The sequence below is a fragment of the Ictidomys tridecemlineatus genome, chromosome 1 (genome assembly GCF_052094955.1).
Source record: "Ictidomys tridecemlineatus isolate mIctTri1 chromosome 1, mIctTri1.hap1, whole genome shotgun sequence".
NCBI classification, from domain to species: Eukaryota; Metazoa; Chordata; class Mammalia; order Rodentia; family Sciuridae; genus Ictidomys; species Ictidomys tridecemlineatus.
Window position 1 is genome coordinate 222,673,156 of NC_135477.1, and position 23,365 is coordinate 222,696,520.

At 39.4% G+C, this 23,365-nt stretch overlaps 1 protein-coding gene across 5 annotated transcripts in view; it reads left to right on the plus strand.

Annotated features, from left to right (window-relative positions):
* Window positions 1–23,365, plus strand: part of Arl15 (ARF like GTPase 15) — a 395,233-nt gene that overhangs the window by 354,013 nt on the left and 17,855 nt on the right. The window lies entirely within an intron of this gene.

Sequence of the window (23,365 nt, forward strand, 5' to 3'; positions counted from 1 at the left end):
TCATTGGCATAAATTCATTCCTCAACCCAGATGGTGATCTGCTTACAAAGGTTTTTTTTTTTTTCTTCCTTGCATATTTGTCATTTAGAAAGCCCTGGTTTGGGAATAGTAGGTCCATTTTGTAACTAGTCTTTGTGCCAGAGGTAAAGGCCATTGGCAAAGCTTTTCTAGGAAAGGGGAGCTGTTGGCAGGGCCAGGAGCTGGTGGGCGTTCCTCTGTTCCGTTTGGTTTATACTCTTGGGGGAATTTGTACCCAAAGCATTTTAAGTTTAGTTTTGTACTGCCTCCTCTCACTCTCCCCAAAAGCATATGTTTTCTGCATTTTTTTTTAATTGCAGTGCTAGGGATTGAACCCAAGGCCTTGTGCACGCAAGGCAAACACTCCAGCAACTGAGCTATATCCCCAGCTCCTTTATGCATTTTTTTATCCTAGTTCTCTTTAATAAGCAGAAGTTTCCTTACTTAATAAGGTTCACGTTTGTTTAAGAACGTGCATGGCAATGATGTTTTTGTGATGCAGCATTATGTGGATACCGAGGCTGCCCTTGAGTTGGATGTAACACCGAACCTAACTTTTGAGATTCAGCAAAGTTGGGACCAATTTCCAGAAATTATGCATTATGTAAAATAATGATAAATTTGAGCACCAACCTGAGGGTAGTAAATAATTGAGATCTGACCTATCAAAAAATATTCTTTTAATTAAATAACTACAGTGCCAGGTATGCAAGAAATACAGAAGATTCTCCAGCAAGTTTATTTGGAAGATAGTTTACTGAAAAAAGCAAACACACACACACACACACACAATGTCTACTGGAGTTGAGACAGAGAGAGGCTTGTGGGCTATAGTAAAAAGAAATGAAATGTCTGGCCTTTAATCATTCTCATTTTGTTTGGTTTTATGCTGTTGAGGAAATTGCGATGTACTACATAGGGAAATGTGTGTATCTTGTTATATTGTTCTTAGTTAAATGGTGAAAAGTAAAGCTGCCAAAGATGAAGGGAATAGGATTGGTGCTCCTAAATCTATCTCTGTGGCTTACCTTAGGAGGAAGGTCTGATCTGGAAATGCCTGCCAAAGCCAAATATAAAGACAAAAATTAGCTTTCCTCCATGGAATTATTTAATCTTCATTAAATCTTAAACTGTTTCTTCAATAGAATGAAATGACAGAAAGTTTGTGTTAAAAAGTAACAAATGGGTTGTATGCTAATTATTTGCATCTTAAATGGTAGGAGTGTCATTCATGATCACATGAATTTTCATGATTACATGAAATTTGTCGGAATGGTGCCCTGTTGAGCTAGAAGCAGCAACTCTAGTTGGAGGAAAGATTAAATCTGGGAGATTTTTCCCCTGAATTTTTCATTATAAAAGTAAGTAGCATACATTAATAGCATAGAGCTATCATTAATCTTTATTCCTCTTGTAAGCCAAATAAGACTGGGACTACACACTGATATTTGTAAGGATTAAATTCTGAGATTGTTTCTAATCATGACTTATGAAGAGTATAAATCTTCTACGTTTCCACCTTTCCCTTCATGTGCTTGTTAAGTACCACTTTCATTCTTGTGAATCCTTTTTATATAGAAATAAATAAAAACATGGGAAGTGAGCCTAATGCCCAAAATTCCTCGAGGAATCTGTGACATAGTCATTCTGCTAAGCTTAATGCTTTCATGTCAAAAAGATTGCATTGAATTAAACTGGTAGATTTATGGCTTAACTTTCTAGACTAATTTGTGACTTTTCTACAGAGAATCACTTGTATCAAAAGTTTCCAGATACAGTAGATGGGGTAGAGAGAGAAGATGGGAGGGGAGGAGAGGGGAGGGGGATAGTAGAGCATAGGAAAGGCAGCAGAATACAACAGTCACTAGTATGGCAATATGTAAAAACGTGGATGTGTAACCGATGTGATACTGCAATCTGTACATGGGGTAAAAATGGGAGTTCATAACCCACTTGGATCAGATGTATGAAATATGATATGTCAAGAGCTTTGTAATGTTTTGAACAACCAATAAAAAAAAAAAAGATATATGGAGCCAGAAAAACAAAAAAGTTTCCAGAGACATTATACTGGATAATTTAGAGGAAACTGTCCTTCTTCCCCAGTTGCCTTGTCCACAGGTGTGTCTTCCATTGTTGCCATATGCATTAGTTGAGCTCCATAAAGTATTCCCCACTTCTGGGCGTGGTGTCGCAGGCCTATAATCCCAGGCTTGGGAGGCTGAGGCAGGAGGATCGAAAGTTCAAAGCCAGCCTTAGCAAAACTGAGGCACTTAGGAACTCAGTGAGACCCCGTCTCTAAATAAAATACAAAATAGGGCAGGGAATGTGACTCGGGGGTGGAGTGCCCTGAGTTTAATTCCTGGTACACAAAATAATAAAAATAAAGTATTTGCTGGGACTGTTGAGCAACCCAGACTCTGTTCTTTATTGACTTGGCTTTGAGATGATTTTTAATTCCAAAAGTGATACCTATCACTTCCTCTCTAATTAAGGTATCTCTTGCATGTAGGACAAGTGATGTCTATTTTTAATTTGAGCAATGCTGGTTCTCCATCTTGGTTTATATTTGGTTCTCCAGGTAGTTAATGTTTTGGGGCTTAATTGAATCTCTCTCTAAATTATTTGGCTCCATTCATATTTAATATAAGAAGAACACATTATAAATGGATCAGCCCATCCTAAGGACAGGGTATAAAGAAAGAGAACACTTGAGGTTGACAGCAAATTTGCCCAAGCTAAACTGTCATCGTCTATGATTTTTTTGTTGTTGTTTAATCCCCGTTTTTCACCACAGAAGACTAGCACAAGTTCTGCTATTCCATTTGCATTCTGTCACACTTTGTCCTTTCAGGGACCATTTTGATTGAGACTCCAGGTCAGCACATGCTTCAGCTCTCCCTGATGTGATTCACCCATTCATGGGGATCCCCTGGACCTTCCCCACGATTACCCATGGCCAAGTTCCTTGGCAATGCCATGCATGAAATATTTTTGACCTTGTTTAAGTAATGCTTTTGGGGACTAAGTTTAAGAAATGCCTTTTAGGGACTAGTTTAATAAGGTGAATTAATCTAACTATGGTAGAAAAACTAAGTTGTTACCTATTTCCAATTCAGTAAGTAGATTGATACAAATGATAGTTCTTACTTGCTGGCATACATGTATAGTGGACAAACAGTAATATTGCAATTTTCAATATGCTTATTTTTTTCATAGCACTCTTTGAGTGGTGAAAAGGGTAGTCCCAGATATCCTGACTTCTCTTTGACCGATAATAGAAAAACACATTGAAGTATGTGCTTGTTTTGAATGACTACAGCCACCAATACTTTATAAAACTTAACTTCTCGGGGAAGGTACTTAACTTTAAAATACTCCCATTGAAGGAAAAATAATATTTACCCTTAGTTCCTCCTTCTGTCCTTCTTCTCTTCTAACTAATCTACATGCTTTTATGTATTCATTTTTTGAACATACTCCCTATCCGGAATGCTTATCTAAACAAAGAGTGAGACGGCTCTTCTGAATGAGACTAAGAAAATTGCTGCCCTTTAACTTCATTAAAAACTTTAAAGATTATCATTTTGGGGGGAGGGGTTCTCTGTATAGAAGAATGAAATTTCAGAAACAAAGTTATAGTGCTTTACTAAAGTATGAATACGTGGGCCCTCTACAAGCTGGGAAATCCATTAGCCTTACAGTGGACATCCCAGCATCGTGGGTGTTTGGATGACACTCATTTTTACAGTAGGAAGTAATTTCATTCAGAATGTAGAGTGGGCACTGGTTAAAGCAGTGAGTCTTTCGTGGTACAATTGCAAGGGAATGAGAGGCTAAGACAGTATAAGAGCTTTGTATGAATTCAGCTGAGCATTATACGATTTTCTTCTTGAATCAATCACCAGGCATTCACTTGGAAGAATAATAAGGTCCTTGTGATTTTTTTTCCAACTTAGTTAATAAGTATATGTACATACTTGTAGATTAAGGCAGAGAGGAGAATGTATAAGTGGATATCAGATAATTTGTAGATTTAAGGTAACCAGCTCCATCTGTTTATAAAAGCCCTCAAAGTTGAGTCTCAATTTATGTCTCACACTTACAAAGGGTATTTGGCAAAGCCTCTTCCTCTCTTTAACCTGAAGCGATCTGCTGGATTTAATCCTCTATTTATCCACACTTCGTAGTAAAGTTTAGAAAACTGAAAGTAAAAAGAAGACTCAGAGAAGCAGGGGGACCCTTCTGAAAGATCACGGCCAGAAGAGTGGCACTGATGTTCCACCAAAATGCTAAATTAACTTTGCAATTAAAAAAATAATAACTTGAGTTTTGATCCTAAAATATTGCCCTCAATTTAAACTACTTACAAAACCCTAAATCAGCCCTATCTCCTGAAACGTCTCTGGAATTCAGAGTCCTCTGTTTGAATCTTAGCTATGATCAAAGGCCCCTCTCAAATCCTGCCTCCTTCATGAAGACTCGGGTTAGCCACCATCAGTCTGTGTCTGGCTGCGAGTGGGGAGTGGAGGTCAGTGATTCTGCTGATGTTTATGCAGGGTCTCCTATATGCCAGGCCCTGAGCTAAGTGCTTGACTTACAGCCTCTCTGTGGTCCATAGAAGAGCCTTTAGAGCTACATGCTGTTATTGTCCCAACTGCAGCTCAGGTTGCTCAAGAGAAGCCCCATTGTCATGTAAAGGACAAAACCAGAAGAGGAACCTGGACAGTTGGGGTCTAAAGATCACTACCTTGAAGACTGCTGTGAATTGCCACCACCATCATTGAGAGCATACTTTTTTTTTTTTTTTTTGGTTGTTCTTGGTGAGGCTCAGTCTTCATTTCACTACACTTGGTGCACACATCCTCTGTAGAGACATAATTTTTCTTCCAAGCGCCCATTCTCAACCAAGACCCTAAGCTCCTTGTTCATGCCATTCTCAGGGAGCAGAACATAGTTCTAGACACATAGTGTATGTGTAATCAATGCTTTCAGGGATGCACTGAATCAAGATAGAAAATACCAAAGATTAGAGAAGGAAATTTGGTGAGGACTCAGGAAAAGTTCAGGCAAAAGGTTTAAAGATGTGATGGCAGAGAAGGTGAATTGGGGCAAAGCAAAGACAAGTGCTTCAACAGGAAGTAACAGAGTCAAATGAATAACCACATATGACAAGGAGTTTTTAGCTAAAAGAGTAAAGCAAAAGGCAGCATGTGTGTATGGGTGTGTCTGTCTGCCTGCCTTGTCTACTGGTATGATTTGGCAAGGCCAAGAAATGGGTAGGATGGAGCTAGGCAGGAATAGGATAAACAGGCAGTGTAAGAAAAAAAGTCTAGGCTCCTTACTTTGGAAGCATACAGCTAATGAAGTTATCAAGAGAAGGACACAGAAAGGAATCTGAGTTCAGTCTCTGCCAGGTCATCCTATTAGCGCCCTCACTTCGACTCAGGAGATCAGTGATTAAATGAAGGGCAGCGATGGTTGCACAACAGCTTGAATGTACTTAGTGCTACTTATTGCCTGAAAAACAGTTAAAATACTAAATTTTATGTTAGGTTCATTTTATCACAGTAAATGAAATTAAGTTGAAAAAGAGATATTAATGTTGGAAAGACAACCAAAATAAATTCATTTATTTTTATCATAGCCACCTGAAAATGTGATAAAATATTTCATCATGTGATGTCATGACCTTCAGGCATGGTAAAATATTCTGGATCTGCTGGATTTTGGAGGGGATTTTCCTGGCCTAGAACAACTTCCTTTGGAAATCTCTCACATAGGTCTGCATGCATTAGTACCTCCTAGTGAATTGAAGTGGAGGGAGAAAAGAGCATTAATAAGGAGAGAAAGAATGTTTCTCATGGAGCTAGGTGTGCTCCATTTCTACAGAACATGTTCTGTCAGGTTCCACATTGGATTCAGCTGAGTTGTGATTTTAATAGATACTGGACCATTTGAGGAAGAAGGGGAAGCTAGTTGTTTCTTTGTATTCTGTCTCTTCCTTTCCCTTCTACAGATTCCATTGCCCAGGCTCCATGTGTCACCCACCTTGTGATGCCACAGGCCAAAGACTGCCTGGTTGCCGTCCAGTGCTAGGGAGGGGGACAGGGGTACTTACAGGGAGCAGCCTCTGAGTGGGAGTGAAGAGAGAGAAGCAGTGTGGAGTTATTAGCAGAAAGACAGTCAGCAGTGTTAGGAGTCTAGCTCTTGCGCTGCACCTTGGTAACTGACCCTGGGTTTAGTGATTTTACCCATCTGGGTCCAGGTCTCCTGAGCTGTAAAGTGAGAGGGTTGAAATAGATGATTTGTAAGTCCCCTTCTGGCTCTAAAATTCTGACTCTAAGAATATCTTTTCCATATCAGCTCTTTGGAATGAATCTTATTTTCAATTCATCTAAACAGTTTTAAAATGCTGTTTAGAATCATTAAAGTAACACTAAGAAAGGCTTGAAGAGTAATCAACCAAATTGTGAATATCTCCCATAATGTCGTTTGTGTGACAATCTGGTAAAATTTTTTAAGCTAATAAAAGTAAGAGACAAATACCAAATGAATGCTTTTTAAGAAAGCTAAGGAGACAGGATGGCAGCTTTCCAAATGCTGCTGAAGCTCTCAGTCTGCTCCTCCCAGCTGTTCCTCCTCAAGGTGCTCCTGGGCCTTAGGAAATCCGACGCAATGTCAGACAAATACCTTTCTCCCGACACTTTTATTACCTCCTTTTCCTGAAAGTCATAATCTAACACCAGGAAGAGAACTCATAGTCATGTCTCATTTATCTCTAGTCCTCGGCTTTTCTAATTGAAAATTTTCATTCAGTCATTTTCAAATACAAGATCTTAAAGTTTTAGGTGCAAATGTTTAGGGATCTTTTAATTTTACCTGGTCTGAAAGTTAATCTGTCTTTTAAAAATATATATACTATTTCAAAAAGAAACCTTGTAGAGATTTTTTAGATAGTACAAAATTTTTATCTTGACCAGCTTTCGACATATACCAGAAATGAAAGAATGTCTCAGTCTAGTTACTATTAATGAGTTCTTCAAGTAAATCATCCTTACTTGAGAAAGCTTTGTCATTTGACAGCTTCCAGGATGTATAACTCATCTTCAGCATTCAGAGATCATTTTACCAAGTAGCCTTTCACAAGGGTGGAGGCAGGGAACAGCCGGCTCCTCAGAAGCAGCTGTATCATATTTTATGCAGATGTAAAGTTTTATGGTCTTTACAACCAGATCACAAACACAAACTTGTGTTTCAAGCTGGGGAGACAGTGAGGGTCTTCCCCCACCCCACCCCCAGGTGTGGGAGGTGGCAGTTTATTTGTTTTGAGCTACTTGAGTTTGTATCAGACTCTTTCTAGTGGTCGGAAAGACCAGGAGCTGAATGAAGAAGAGGGGACTCTCTCCAAAACATATCTGGCCCCAAGTTACCTGTCTCCTCATGAGACTTTATTAGGGCCTAGTCATAACTATACCCATCTCCAAAAGCCTGCCTTTTTTCTCACTCTTCAAAATACCAGCAGGTTTAATTTAGGCCATTTGTATTTGCTTTATAATTTCCCAGAACATTCTCTGTATACACTGGGCCTTCAATAAGGGTCAGTCAGCCAATCTGCAACGTTTATTGAGTGCTGCTGTACTTGAAATGCTTGTAAAGGAAAAGGAAAAGTTCTCATGGGAGTAGACAGTTGGCAGTTTGTTTTTTCCTGTGTTTCTGGTTCAGGGTCTACACAACACAACTGTCAGCTGAGACAGCAGAGTGGCTGTCCTTTTCCTATGTAGTTGGCATTCAAAAGTCTGATTTTCCTTCTGGTGTTCAAGGTCCAGACAATATTTTTGTCAGTATGCATCACCCTGTATGTAGCACTTGTTAAAAATATTGAAGTACTGGCCCATCTCTTCAAGGGCCACCCTGTTTAGATGACTTCTCTGGTCCTTCTCCCAGGACCTGTGAGCTGCCCCACAATCCCACAACCAAAGGGGTAATTCTTGTCATAGTAGGGAACCTTTAGACCCATGCTTTAGCTCTCTCTCTGACTGATTAGTGTCCATTCCATACCCCTTTTTTAATATCTTGTTTTCAGTATTATTCTCAGAAAGCTAGGGACCTCCAAGAATGACTCTTGCAAGTTACAAACAAAAGGAAGGAAGGAAGGGATAAAATAGAGGGAGGAAGAAAGGAATAAAGGAAAAAAGGACTTCCAAGGATTCAGTGAACTAGTACAGGGACTGGGGTTGTGGCTCAGTGGTACAGCGCTTGCCTAGCACATGTGAAGCACTGGGTTCGATCCTTAGCACCACATAAAAAGAAAGAAAGAAAATAAAGGTATTGTCTCCATCTACAACTAAAACGATTTTATTTTTTAAAAAATGAACTAGTTCAGAGCAAGAATCTTTCATGGTGCTGTATGAGATTCTTCTTGCTCCTAGCACTGAGGCAGGGGCCAGGTCTGAACTATGTTTGCCACCCTTGCTGCTGAACACAGGCGAGAGGACAGTGAATGTTAATTGAACTACACTGAGCTGGGTGTAGATTTTTAGATTTAAAGAAAGAAAGAACTGAAATTTGGAGAAGGCCATGCCAGAAACTCAAACCAGTGGCTTATCAGAAGACTTGGCTTTCCTCATTACAAGGCAGTTGGCTGGTGAGGACCAGTGTCCAAATGGCGCTTCTCTACAAATTAGGTAAAACAGCAAGTGCTCTGGTGAGCAGACAGTGGTAGATTTACACTGCTTTAAAGGAGTGTATTAATGTGCAGTCCATAGCTCTGGTGCATCCATAAAACTGAATTCTTGGACTGAATTAGATATTTTTTAAGGAAGAAATCTGAGTAGCACAGTGTTGACAAGCAGTGTGGTACCACACACTGGTTTTCAGACTGCTTGTTCCTGGAAACCCCACCCTTGCTTCAATCAGAGAAGTCCTGCTTTTAATGTTTTACTTGCATTCATCTGTCACTCCCTCAGTGAAATCATGGAAATTAGCCTGTCTGTGTTAATTTTTTCTATTGTCTATTGTCATGAATGGGAAAACAAATGTTTCTCTTACTGAAATGTAAGCTCAGAGTTAAAACTAGAAGTGTCCACTCTGTGGGTTGGTGCTTGCATAGTTATACTTACAGGGCTGTAGACTGCCCTGGGTTCAGTTATATGCACCTAGGGCTGGATGTCACTTTTATTACCTGTTTGCTTTTGCCCTTGGACAATGACTTACCTCTCTGAGCATCCATTTCCATGTGAATGAAAAGGCAGGTGATAATGTATTAACTGACAATTGTAAGCGAGTTATATTTCTGTGTTATCCTGAGTAACAGGAATTGTACGGCCTGCGATCTCAATGGCTTACTGTAGGGATCACGTTGAAGTCCAGTGGGAGTCAGCAAGAGCAGTCTGCTCCTGGTAATTACTCAAGGATCCTGACACCTTCCTTCTTGTTCTGCTCTTCTCTAGGTCTTTGGGGTCTGCTTTATTCAACTACTTAGAGAAAGAGGCAACAACAACTATGTACACACAAAGGGGACATCACATAGGCTTAATTTGGGCCAGGCCTAGAAATGCTGCACATCATGTATGCCTCCTTTCCCAGGACTTAAGCCACTAGCCACACTAAGTCATGGCAGAGGCTGTGAAGTGTAGGGTAGCCTTTTTCCGTGGAAAAATAAGACACAGAAGTCTCTGTGCACTACCAGTTCCTGCCACAATTATCAAAGGCTCATACCAAAAGTGCTGGTCACAAAGAAAGTTGTCAAATATTCAAATATTATTATTATTATTATTAATTTTTACAAATTCCAGAAGCACCCAGGGAACAACCACCATGATGCTCATCATTTTGGCAGATGCGAGGAACTGTGTGAATTAGCCTGAATCTTTAGAAACATTTGCTTTACATTGGAGAGCCATTTTTGCACAAAACTATAAGAACATGAAAGTACTGGAAGGAAGGGAGGTAGGAAAGATTGTCTGGGGCTTTGGCATGATATTTATCTTATTTTTTTCCCCTGAGAATAAAACAAGTTGAAAAACCAAATAAAAGACAAAAGAGTCTTTAGAACTAGAATACCCGGATTTAATCCCAGTTTCCTTTTAAGAACTTACACATTTCATTTGAGCACCCATAGTCACTATGCTAAAGACGCTATCTATATGTGCAACCTATTTGCACCAAAACCCTTAAAGGACAGCTATTATTTCCCTATTTTAAAAATTAGGAAACTAAAGTCATTAACAGACACATTCAAGACTAAGTGGTTAGAAGATGGCAGGACAGTTATCTTCTAGATCAGGGAACACAGGAACAAAAGTGCTAATTCAAACACCAGTTTTACCAGTTGCTGTGAGAAATCAGTGGAATGCTTCAAACAAGTAGTATTCCAGAGCCCAACGTGGCAGTAGGTGCCCAGTAAACATTAGGTCCCTTTACTTCTCCTCCTGCCCTCCCTGATGTCATCCCATAGGAATACACCGTGCCTGTGCCTGCCACACGCCTTTGATCTTGAAATCATAGCTGTTTATTCAAAGTGCACACACATGCATACTGATGGAATCCTTCCTGCTTTTCCTCTCCCACCCTGCTTTATTTTCCCAAGCCACTACTTTCTTTCTTCTCCTATCATTGTCAGTAGTAGCAAGCACTAAGATTATCTTTTTTCTCCTCAAAAAGAAGGTAAACATGTTCAGACTGCTCTGCCCCACAGGAGTGTGAGATCTCTTGGCAGGGGCACAGATGTGTTTACAGCGGTAGATTCTACTGTGAATACCTAAGGTTTGCAAGCCATTCCACATTCATTTCAGTGGCTTTCCTAATTCCTACCAAGTTCAGCAGATTGGATGGGGGTGGGTGCTTCTGCTATTCACTCCTCAGTCTATTGGATGACACCTTTGGCACACACCTCTTAGACTTAGAGGGTAGTAGTTGAAGTTGTTAAAGAAAACTGTATGGCTGCTGATCTTTGCAATATGGTTCCTGTTTTCACAAAGACTGGCAATGATGTGTAACAAAAGCCTTGATAGGGAAGTGTGATGAGGGGCGAATCCTGTCCTGTACGGCTGCCCAGGGAATGTGCATCCACACCTGGCGCTTCTGAGATAAACCTTGGATGTTTTCCTTCCTGACTGAGGATAAAACCAACAGAGGAAATAAAAAGCTCAGTAGAAATTCAGAAGTTATGAAGTCAATTGTACATATACTCAGACTGATTTAACTGTAATTGGATCACACATTTGTGTTGATAACTTTTAAAGTTTAATGGACCTTCAGAAGCATTTTTTTATTTTGTTTTACTGTCAACCTCACCAAATTGCACCTCCCACCTTTGAATGCATAGATTCTATTAAGTTCCTCAAATAAAAAAAATAGAGAGTTCAAATTCTCATCTGCTTTGTATCTTTAATGTTTTTCCAGATACTCAGATCCTTTGATTTCCTTTGCTAGACATCAGTGGGCTGTGTTGCTGTCTTTACAGTCAGATTTTAAGAGCCTCATATTTATTAGTATGCAGTCCTGTTTGTGTTTTTAAAAGCCTTACTATCATCTTTGATAATTGTTGAAATTCTACTGGTCCAAGAACCTCCTTCTTCCCATGTTCCCCCAAATCTGAATCACTCTCATTATCACATTTATGTAAATATTTTTATATATCACCCACTTGCCAGATACCTTTAAAATGCCTGGTTTTTCTAACTCGGTTTTTCTATATTTCCCTTCTCTCAGCAACTTCTCTGCATTATTCCTTAATTCATTAGTAGTTACACACTTGGGTGTCTAGTTTTCTTGGCTGTGATACAGATTGAAGCCTCAGCTATCTCGTGGCCATATGTTCTTATTGCATATGCCATGTGATTTCTAAGAATGAGAAATTCAGAGCCTCTTGGAGTCTCAGTTCAAGATTGATAGCTCAGAATAGGCAGTATGTGTAAGCACAGTGCTGTCTCATGTCTGTTTACCACAAGCATTTTGAGGAATTTAGTTTTAGTTTTGATGGCCAGTTCACTCCTGGCAGACTCGTAAAATAAGGAGCAAAGGGGCTTCCTTCCCTCCTCTAGTAAAGAAGTTTGATAAATGAGGGATTAGAGAATGTTGAATCCTTCTACATGCAAGGCAAAGAATATCAGAGGAGCTTAATCATAGCTGCTCTTCTCAATCCAGAGACTTGAAGAGCACCGAGTTCTGGATTAATAGGATTTAAGGAAATACATTGGTAGCATTTTTTAAAAGCACTCTGTTCCTTGGTGTGTAGTCCCTAGAATAGGAATGGGCAATGGCTGATTTTTTTAAATGTGTATGTTCGGTAAAGGCAGAAACTTTAGATTTTGTGTTTGGTTAGTGCCCACAGAGTGTGCACAAATTCCAAATAAACACTAATGTTAATGTCCTTGGAACATTTTGAGTCTGGACTTTCATTTCTCAAGAATGAAGCCCTTTTCTAAAAAGTGTCTGCACCTTATCTCTAACCAGGGTCCCATATAGGGCCGGCCAGTGGAGTAATTCTCCAGGAAATCTTCTATGTTCAAATTCCTGAGAGAATTTTTTGATGATTCAATCTGTTGGTATGTTCCACTAATCTTCATATCTGAAGTGATATCAGAGACATGCTTAATGAGTTATAGCTCTCAAATAAGTTGCTACAATTGGACCTAAAAGGTTTTTCTCAGGCAAGTTCAGATATCCACTTTCCCTTATCTCCTTACTTTCAGGGACTTCTAGAGAACAAATGGCTGGTCCTTTTCCAAAGGGACAGATTCTCCTATCTGATGCTTTTGTTCCCCAGAAAGAAAAGAAATCTGTTGTCTTCCCCTAGGATATCCAATCCAGTGCAATACTGAAGCTTTGTGTCTTTCTTTAGAGCTGGGCTTCTTCATATAAATACAAATAGGGGGATCACTAAAAATCAGAGGTTTGGGTTAGAGGTAAGCCTTGTCTTTGATATGCAGAACAAAGTGAAATGGTAAAACAAGGAATGTTTTCTAAGTGACCTATCAGGTCTTAATTTGCTCCATGTCTGTGGCTTGTGCTGCCCTGTGATGTTAAGGGCCTTTGGAAGAAATTATATTGGGTTTTTGTCAGTCATCTAGCCTCTTCCTTGTGCCATACAAGATTCTCTGTGCCTTAATTTCTTTACAAGAATATGCTAGATTAGCCATGTATTTGATGGGAAGGCTTTATACTGATGATTTAAAAGATGTTTCACCTGTCATAGTTAAAAATTTCCTTTAAAAATTTAATATTCTGTGCTCTGGAACCTAATTTTCCATTTCGCTTTCTTTTTTGCGTTTTGACTCTTCACGTGGATACAGCCAGGTTGAGTTTAATATATTCTCCTAATTAAATCTGTTCTGGGTGTTTTATGAGCAAGTTTCAGGATTTCTACTTTCAAATAGAAGCCAAATTGGGATGCAACCAGCGAATTATTTAAAGTCACCTGGCAAGTCAAAAGTCAGCTTGAGAGTATCTTTCTTACTTTGTCACAGTAATTCAAAATATATGTTGCCCTGGTTGAGATTGTTCTTCATGGATCATTAAAAATTTATTCTTTTCACTTTTCCCTTTTATTTTTTTCAGGGTACACAGAGCCTCACATGTGCTAGACAAGTGCTCTACCACTGAACTATGACCCCAGTCCAACGTTTTCAATGTTTTATAATTAAAATGAATGAATAGTGTGGCAGCCAGAAGAGAATCCCTTATTGGTTGGCTCTTAGAGTAGGAGCTTTGAGAAGCAGATATTCTCTGAAAAATAATGTAAATATTGTTTAAACTGTTTAATACCATACTTGAGAACTAGATATATAGTAGTTTGTAATTTTTATGTAATCTCTGGATGGGTAAATCTCACACCCTCAGGGGCTCCCACTGCCCTTTTTGCCTGGCACACAGGCAGCACACTTCCTTGTAATGACTCCTCTTTTTTCCAATGTCCTATAGGTTCTTGAGGGCTGTATCCAGACTTATTTGTCTTTCTGCCCTGCAGCACAGTGCCTGGCATGTAATAAAGCAAACCAAATAAATAGGAACTGCAGATAATCCCACTCTTCCTGTTTTAAGAAGTATTTGTGGGCCTCCTTCTTCCGGTAGTTTGGTTTGTTCTGCTCTGTGCTCCAGCATCTCTGCTCAGAAGCAAGGACAAGTGAGGGAAGAAGGGACTGACATCCTCTGGCTTTTCTTAGTAGTAGTTCATTCAGTTCCATGTAGTGTGCGTTCACTGAGTACCTGCCCCCCCTCTCCTGCTTCTGATGTAGGGTTTGCCAGGGTCTGGAAGGGCCTGTCTTGTTCAAAATTCTCTGAGCCCTAAGAGCTGTCTTCATCCCAGAAAATTCACAGTCTAGCAGCTGGAGATGGAGGATGCATGAACAAATATGTATTCGTGTAAAGCTTGAGTGAGTGAGCAGTCAGTTCTTAAAGAAAGAGAAATCAAGGAAAATAGAGAAGAGGTGAAAAGGAAGGAGAAATCAGTTCCTGAGGTGTGAAAATTAATACATGATATATTTGTGGAGAGAGCAAGCACTTTGAGGCATAAATTCAAGTAGGATTGGGGCTTACGTTGTTTAGTTCAGGAGCATTTTTTTCTTAAAGGTTTTCCATCTGATTTAAACTGAGAATCTTGGCAACAGGGACTATGCCTTCCCTTCTTCGCATCTCCTACAGGATTTCCTTAGAGAAGGAGATCAAGAATGTTGGTTGATTTAAAGTTAATGAAGTAAAGTGGAAGTATAATATATGTGTGTGTGTGTGTGTGTGTGTGTGTGCGCGCGCGCGCTGATTTCTCTCTGATTCCTTGACCTGTCTACACACTAATGTATATGAATAATGAAAACACTCAGAGGGGAAGAGAAGAGGACAAAAAGTTCACATTCAGTATAAATCCTCAGGGTCTGTGACTTCATGGGGGTGGGGGCGTGCAATATATATATCCACTTCCAAATGGCATGAATACTTGCTGTTGCAAATATTACAGGGTAAGCAAGATTGGAGTGATCCAACTAAGAGATCACGAAATCAGAGAAGGAAAATTTCTCCTCTAGATATTGTGATTAGAGATTGGGAAGTGGCATTTGAGCTGGGTCATAAGCTGAGATAGGATTTTAAGAGCTATGGTAGTAGGAAAGGGGAAGTGCCAGGTACTATTCTAAGGATTTTATATATCCTAATTTATTTGAGCTCCACAATGAACCCTGTAAAATAGGTATTATAATTATTCTTACCTCCATTTTCAAATTAAGAAACTAGGGGTTAGAACAGTTAAGAAACCCACTCATAGTCAAATGGCTAGTAAGTGGTAAAGTAGGAACTTGAACATGGTTATTTTGGGCTCCAGTCCCATATTACATGATATTGAACTACCCTCCACATGAAGCCAGGGCAGATGCACTAGGGCCTTGAGCAGAGAGCTCATATGTGGGAAGGGCAAAATGGGGTTAAGGAGCGACAACTTGGGTAGGCTAGAAAGTTAAGGACATAGGACTCCTGTGGGAGAGGAGGACTCAGTTTTGGATTCTAGATGTCCCATGCACCTTCTCCGCTTCATCTCCGTGTATTTCACATACTATTTGACATACCAGGTGGTATTTTATATATTTTTCCCATGTATCATCACTCTCTCTCCTCTAGATTATAAGTGGCGAGAAGTATGGAATTATTCTGTTTTGGTCACTGTTGCATCTTTTAGTTTCCAGAAGAGGATCTGCACATAATGACTGTGTGTTGAATGGCTGGATGGATAGATTGAGTCTGGATCTCCAGAGGTTCCATAGTACTCTCCCCACCTTGGCCTCTCGGAGACCCCAGGTCATGGGAGAGCCACCAGGAAGCCTGGACAGTGTCACCATGTTCATATGTCTGTGTATTTGGTGCTGCCCTCTGAAGGAGGTGTTGCTGCAGAGATTGTAGTGATCTCAAGAGGATTCCTGTGGACCAGAATGCTGTGTCCTACTGGGAATGCTCTCGCACAGCTACTTATGTGGATTAATTTTTAAGGGACTTTTCAAGTTTCTGAAACTGGTCTCATTCTTGCCCCACTATGGGTGCCTGAAGTCCTAGGCGGTTGTATTTCATTTCCTGTTGTTGTCACTGATCTTTCATCAAGACCCACTTCTCCACTGTCAGCGTGTACCATGCCAACATGCAGCATGGCTCTGTGCACTGACTCTGAGGCCAGACCTCCACAATCCTGTCCTGTGCCCCTAGCTTTGACATATTACTTACCCTTCCCAAACCCCAGTGTTCTGGCCTTGGAAAAGAGAATAACAATAGTACTTCCCTCAATGATTTGACATGAGGATTAACAGTATTCATATATTTTTTTAAATCTTAAAAAGAGTGCCTGACATCTAATAAGATACATAGACTTGGAAATTCTTGGGATTGCTGGAAGGAATTCTTGGAGAGGAAGGTGAAAAGGGAATAAAGGCAGATTTTATTTATCTCACAGAGTTTGGCCAGAGTCCTATGGCTAAATATACTTTAACTTTGCTGTTTTTAGATTCCCCTTAGCCACCCTGAAAGATTATTTTGGAGTGTTGTTGGGTTTGATCATGTGGCATTAAAAGTGCCACATGACATCTGATATCTAGGAGATAATAAGAACTGGACAGTACAATTAAAATCCCATCACCCAAGAACACCAGAGGGGGAACAAGCCATGAAAGTACTTCTACCTCAGAAGGAAGGAGAGAGGGAATCTGAAAAACAACATTTTAAGCATCATTTGCTTGATACAGTAAAATAGTTGATTCATCTTAAATTTTGCTCTAATAAATTTGATCTACTGAAGAATTTCTTCTTGCTGTGGTATATAAAATCCATTCTTCAATTAACCTCTGTGGTATTTTCTTATACTGAGACAGTTCTGATAACATTGCAGTCTGTGCTTCATGGTAATAGTGTTGGCAAGCTCTTCTAAGAAGCCCACAGGATGGTAGAAAATACTTAAGACTGGAGGCCTTGTATGCAGCCTGTTGTGGTGTTAGTTAACAGTGTCCTGCAAAGAGAGAACTGAGTGGGTATCCCTGTTTCACTCCAAAGGGAGATTGCTGCTTACGGTTGTTTATAGAGTCTACTACCTGACTACAAAAAACTTAAAGGGACTCACATCAAAATAGAATAATGCAAACTTGAAATAGAATATCAGGACAAAGAAAACAGCAACTAGAATCATGCAACCCTGTGGGTGAAATCACTAACGCAAGTGAGTTTCATATTGAGTGCCCTGTTTTAGAAAAATAAAGGGCAAGAGAATGGTGATCAGTGATGCATTTCTCTTCATTGGAAAAGAGGGAGGATGTGTCTTCCATGGGTCAAGGGGACTATTCTAGCACAATTCTATTTTAAAATGACTTTCTATGGGAGACACTAAATGATCTGAGTTATCCATGACAGCATTTTTATAGCAAATGTTGTTCTGAACCAGTTTCTGAATTAAATGAAGTTGGGGCCCTCATATTAAAATGCCATGGAGTTGAAGTGATTTTTATAGCCTTGAACAGGCTATACTCCAGCTCCATTCAGGGATAGCATTAGACATCCCATAGAGGAAGATGAATGACCTGGTACTTTAAATGATCTTCTCTAAATCTTACTTCTACCAGAAGGGAATCTGATAAAGAACAGAGAGTAGGAGGTGTTACTTCCTGTCCAGGGCCTCAGAGTGCTGGTACTACTGATGATGGAAAATCACAGATGGACTTTGCAACCTGGTGAGCAGAGTCTGATTTTCAGTTGTGCCAGCCTGCAAAATCACCTACCTTCTAGAAGTGGACAGACTCTTATAATTTATGTAAATGATTATTGACCTAAAATTTAAATCCCCAAAGTGTTTATGTAAGATAAAAACCCATATTTCATAACTATGACTAGGGAAAAGTGACAGCACGAGCAGGTGGTATCTTTAAGGAAAAGTCCATATTGTCAGCTATTGTCTTCATATTCATACAGCAAATGTTTTTGAGCTGGGTGAACTGGGTTATCTTTTTTCTATGTCTCTGCATATGCATTTTTGTTTTCTTAAATCCTTTTTGCTCTTGGATATATTCATGTCTTTTTTTTTTTTACTTTAAAGTACAAAGGTATAAGCACTTTTTGTCTCAAGTCCAATAATTCAGAGACATAAAGAAAAAGCTAATAATTCTCACATGTACTCCCCATGTCACCATCCAGTATTAACAGGTCGATGAGGATTCTCCTACACCTCACTCTAACCTCAAAAACATTCCTTTTTTCTTTAGTACAGGGGATTGAACCCAGGACACTCTACCATTAAGGTTTACGCTCAGCCCCTCCCCCGCTTTTTTGAGACAGGATCTTGCTAAGTTGCCCAGGTTGGCTTTGAACTTGGGATCTTCCTACCTCAGCATCCCTCACCCCCACACTCAGTATCTTAGATTACAGGTGTACACCACTGTGCCCAGCTTCAGATTACTTTCTTAACTGCTCTTATGCATCTAAACTTAAAGGGATAATATTGCTGATTTTTAAATGGAGCTATATTTATTTTTGCTGGCAAGTAGGAGAAATTTCCTCCTAATTATAATTGATTTTCTATAGTGTGCTTGTTTGTTTTGTCTTGAGGGAACATAGGGGAAACGTGATTATCACTCTCCAGAATAACTTAAGAAGGTAAAGACCCCACCTGCAAACAGAACCTGACCAAACTTGAAAGGATATGATAAGTAGGTATTTTTCTGATGGTGGCATGTTTCCTCTAATGTCAACTTTGGTGTGTATAATACAAGTTTAGAGATGCTCATTAATTTGGAGACCCACTCCAGTATCAGATCTAATACATCCCACACATCCGTCTCAAAAGTCAATACCTGAATCACCTTTTATGGAGCTTTTGTCAAACAAGGAAGTAATCTGCTTCATGGTATTACCTACTGTGAGTTTAATAAGTGTACAGGAACAGTCTGACCCTAAGGTTATAGAAAGAATGATTAGAAAACCTGAATATATAGATATAACATCATTTTCATGTCTATGATAATATCTGACCATGAGGAGTCTGAAACAAAGTGAATAACTGCTATAAAAGCAGGACAGTTTTATGTGGAAAAGCTTACGTAGCCATGGTGTTGGAGACATTTCTAGGTGCCCAAAATGGCCCGACAATCTCTGTGCTATTATGGACCAGAGAGTCTTTCCCATGTTTAAGTTGTTAGGCATCACTAGTAAGAAGGGTAAGGGCATGTTAAAGGAACTCTAGGCCAACCTTTTTCTCCTCACCCATTCTCTCTACTCAGCTCCCACTCAAGAAAGCCACATACACACTGGCAGGCTTGCATACTTGCATACTTTGCAAAATTTTTACTCTTAAACATGAAGACCAGTCATTATAGATAAGTGTTATGTGTCAGCACATAGACGTTGTTGCAAGGGACATACAGAAGGCAATTTAAGTATTCCCATTTTACAGATGGGAAGATAGAGGAATATGGTAGGTATAGGAACATGGGAAAAGAGTGCCAAGATGGAGGACCCTTTTGGCAGTTAAGTGAAAAGCAGGCTCCCTTCCTGGAGACCATACCTCTTGTTAGCCTCACTGAAACAACATAAGCATGACCATCCTAAAGCAACCTGAAGGAAGAGACAACGGCTTCACCACATCCAGTTGGTTAATCCCCTTTCTGTCAATCACTTGCGTACAAACTGAATAGACTATAAATTCACATTTTTGGAGCCACATGGTCAAAATAGCACTTTATATTCAGTGTGAAATTCTTAAAATGAAACCCAGCTGGCAGATGGGAAGGATTGGGGAGGGGGGCATATTGGGTGTGCAAGGGGTTCATGATTTTCCAGAGAGCTTTCTATGCTTTGTGCAGATACAGAAATATTTTTAAACATCTATGATGCAGCACAAATGAATTTCTCAAACCTAGATTGTAAGAGTCTAATTTATAATATTTCATAAAAACCATTTAGATAGTTATACAAGTCATTCCATTGAGACTTGCCTGCAAGAATAAGAGTAATTTACAAACATTTACAAAAATGTTTTCAAGTCTTCCATGAGGGCCAGTTAATAAATTATGTCTTTCAGTACTTGAAATAATTCCTTGCTTTAATAACCTAATATATGAGAGCAGGAGAGAAAGAGAACAGCTAATTCAGTTCCATCTCCGCTTCACATGCAGAACTCCCAGCCGTTTTGTGGTACATCTTTATCTCTTCCACACTTTCTTTCCTTAAGTTACTTAGGAAATATCTTGAGTCTTGGCAACTTGAAGGGTCATTGAACATATCAGAACCAGGCAAACCTCACTACAGAGCACAATGCTCTCGGTTACTGATCCAAACCTTGAAACACTTGAGTCTTACCAGACACCTTTCAGGTTTACCAACTCAGGTCACTCCTGCTGACAATGCCAAAAAGCAGTTCAACCTATAACCAGGTTACTACCCACTTGGTGTCTGAGACTTCATAGAATAAGCAAAATTCAAGTATTACAGCAGCTGTAAGAGATTTCAACTTTCCCATATGTTTTATGAAAAACGTGTGTTGCATTTAACTACTAATAAATGTGCAGGTTACATGTGTTGTCTGTCTGAATGAGAGGCTGGGGTCAAATAAGCAAGAATGTGTTTCTCAAATACCAATTTCTCCAGAGTCACACATTTTCTTCTTTCTGTGTGAAAGATTAGCTATGAATGTGCACTTAAAATTTTTAAAACGTATTTCAAGGACTCTGAAGTCTAGGTCCCTTATGCTAAATGTGATGAAGACAAAGTATCAGGTAATACTGACAATAAAATTGGACACACAGAGGTGTCACTTTTGTACATGATTTTATATTTTCCTATTTCTGACACCCTTAGTTAAAAATAGATAATTGGCATAAACTGTCATTGTCAGGCATTAGCATTATATGATTTTTAACTTCAAGTGCCATTATAGAATCATTTCACAAAATGGAAAAATTAATATGGTAAGTATAAAAAGAAACATAATACTTTCCAGGTAAAATAGGACTCTTCTTCAAAGCACCAAAATTGCCTGTTCCCTAGAAACCTGTGGGAAATAGTAATCCAAAGGACTGGGTAAAAAAATCTCAGGAAAATTTTCCTAGTCATTATATGTACTATATAGTTCTGTGTCCATTCCTGGGCCTAAAAAATAGATACAAGTTCTATTTAGAAAATATTGCACATGTGCATTCAGAATAAGGTAGTATTTAATTTTTAAAAGGAGTCTATAGTTACTAATGTGGTATCAAGTTGTAACCATAATATGCTTTCATAGTGTGAATATTTCTATAAGAAGCTGCAAGGGTGTGTATATATGTGAGTGTGGAGCTGAGTATTTTAATTTTGTTGCTTTCTACTCTCCTTCACAGAAAGATTCGAGGTGATAGACATGGGTATTGATTCTGACAGTGGACATGTTTTTATATATCACTCTGAACTTCAGACTGAAGTAGGTGTTAATGACTTCCCCTCTGAGAAGGCTTTTGATTCAGACATGATGAGAAGTGTGATTGGAAATTTAGGGCAGTAAGTGTAGAGGTAGAAGTCTACTGACCTGATCTGAACTGGTAGTTAAATAGTTAATCAAGAATTAATGGGGCTAGGGATATATAGCTTGGTGGTAGAGCCCTGGGTTCAATCCCCAGCCCCACCAAAAAGAAAACAAAAGAATTGGCTAAAGTGGGAAGTCATTTTTAAAAATTGTATACCCAAAGTAATTTATTTTAATTTAAAATATGCTTATGGTACTAATCTTTTGATATTCGTCCAAGGCCTTTTCTTTGAGCATGTAGCCTCTCATCAAAGTTGTTATATATCTGATCTTTCATAAAACAGCCATTACCTATGATTTCAGCTTCTGTTTCCTTAAAATAGAACCATGAGTTAAAAAACATTTGGGAAGCAATCTGTACCTTTCCCTCCCAACCCTGTATCTTAGAGTTTTAGATAATGCTTTATTTAAATCTAATAAACAGCAGCTTGCTTTCAGTGACTGATCTTTGTGGAGTTGTTTGAACACTTTCCATGTAGATTTTCATAAAAATAGAAATTCTCTTTTCAAGTTCATATTCGTCTGTTGGTGTCACATTTAATTAACTTACTTAATGATGAGAACAAATATGATTGCCATAATGAGAATTATGTAGCAGCTTAGAGGAAGAAATGAGTAGACACATCTCTGGTGGAAGGCAATCTACCATTGTGAATGTGTGGAGACCATCTTCCAGTGAGGCTTGTCAGCAATGTATAGGCCTCGTCAAGCATCATCTTGCTCCTAGACAATGGACAGTCAGTTAATCTTGCACAAGTAAGTGGAGGTTGATCAAGAAAGCCTTTATTGTAACTGTGGACAATATTGCTTTGGAACCAACTGAAGATTTGTCCTTAGCTGTGACTGCTTTGTATTCAGCCTTCAGTCCCTCTCTTTGATTAGGTATGTGGTGAATGTCATTGCTGTGTCACCTGCTTTTTCTTCACATCACTTACCTGACCTGACTACTAAATCCCTGTCAGTCTCTTCATTATCATGCAAGCTCCGTGAGGAGAAGGATGTGTTAAGTCACCTTTTATCCCCCACAGCCAGAAGCAACAAACTGTGGAGTGATGGTTATTTCCTTGATACCCTTGGTTCAGCCTAGTTTGATATCCTGACTGGGTTGCACTGATACCTGATTCTTCACTTTGAACCCCTCCCTGGGTCACTCCTTGCTGGGACTTCTGGTCTACTTTTACATAGACCAGTCCAGGTCTTAAATCTCTGGATTACAGGGAGGTGCCTAATGACTTCCTGCTGCAAAACCATGGATTGAATCATTGGCACAATCTTCATTCTTTAATTTTTACCTTAAAAGAACCATTCAAAGCCAGATTTCTCAACCCAGGCATTGTTGGCTTTGGGGGCTAGAGAATTCTCAGCTGGAGAAGAAGAGAAGCTACCCTATGGATTATAGAAGGTTCTCTAGCATCTCTGGTCTGTACTCCCTAGATGCCAGAAGCACTCACCCTCTGTGTGTTTCCCCCATTGTGACAACCAAAAATGTCTCCAAACATGATCAGATGTCCTTTAAAGGTATCATTGCCTCTCCCTTCTCTGGTTGATGATCAGTGGTTTCAACTAGTTGTTGGGTGGCAACTGGGACACAGGGTGACACTGACAGTGCTGTGGTAAATCTAGTCAGTGGCTTTTTGAACCTTAATGTCTGCTATTCTCTTTATGTTCTGTTAGTAATATTCTCCAGACTTATTTTGCTCAGGCTTTATACTGAATTCAACTAGTCCTATGTGGGTTGTTGTTTTTTTTTTTTTTTTCCTGGCTAAAATTCCTTAGGGCAGATTACCACTTAGCTTTTCTTGCCTCAGACTGCCTGCCAGCCTCTTTCCAAGCTCA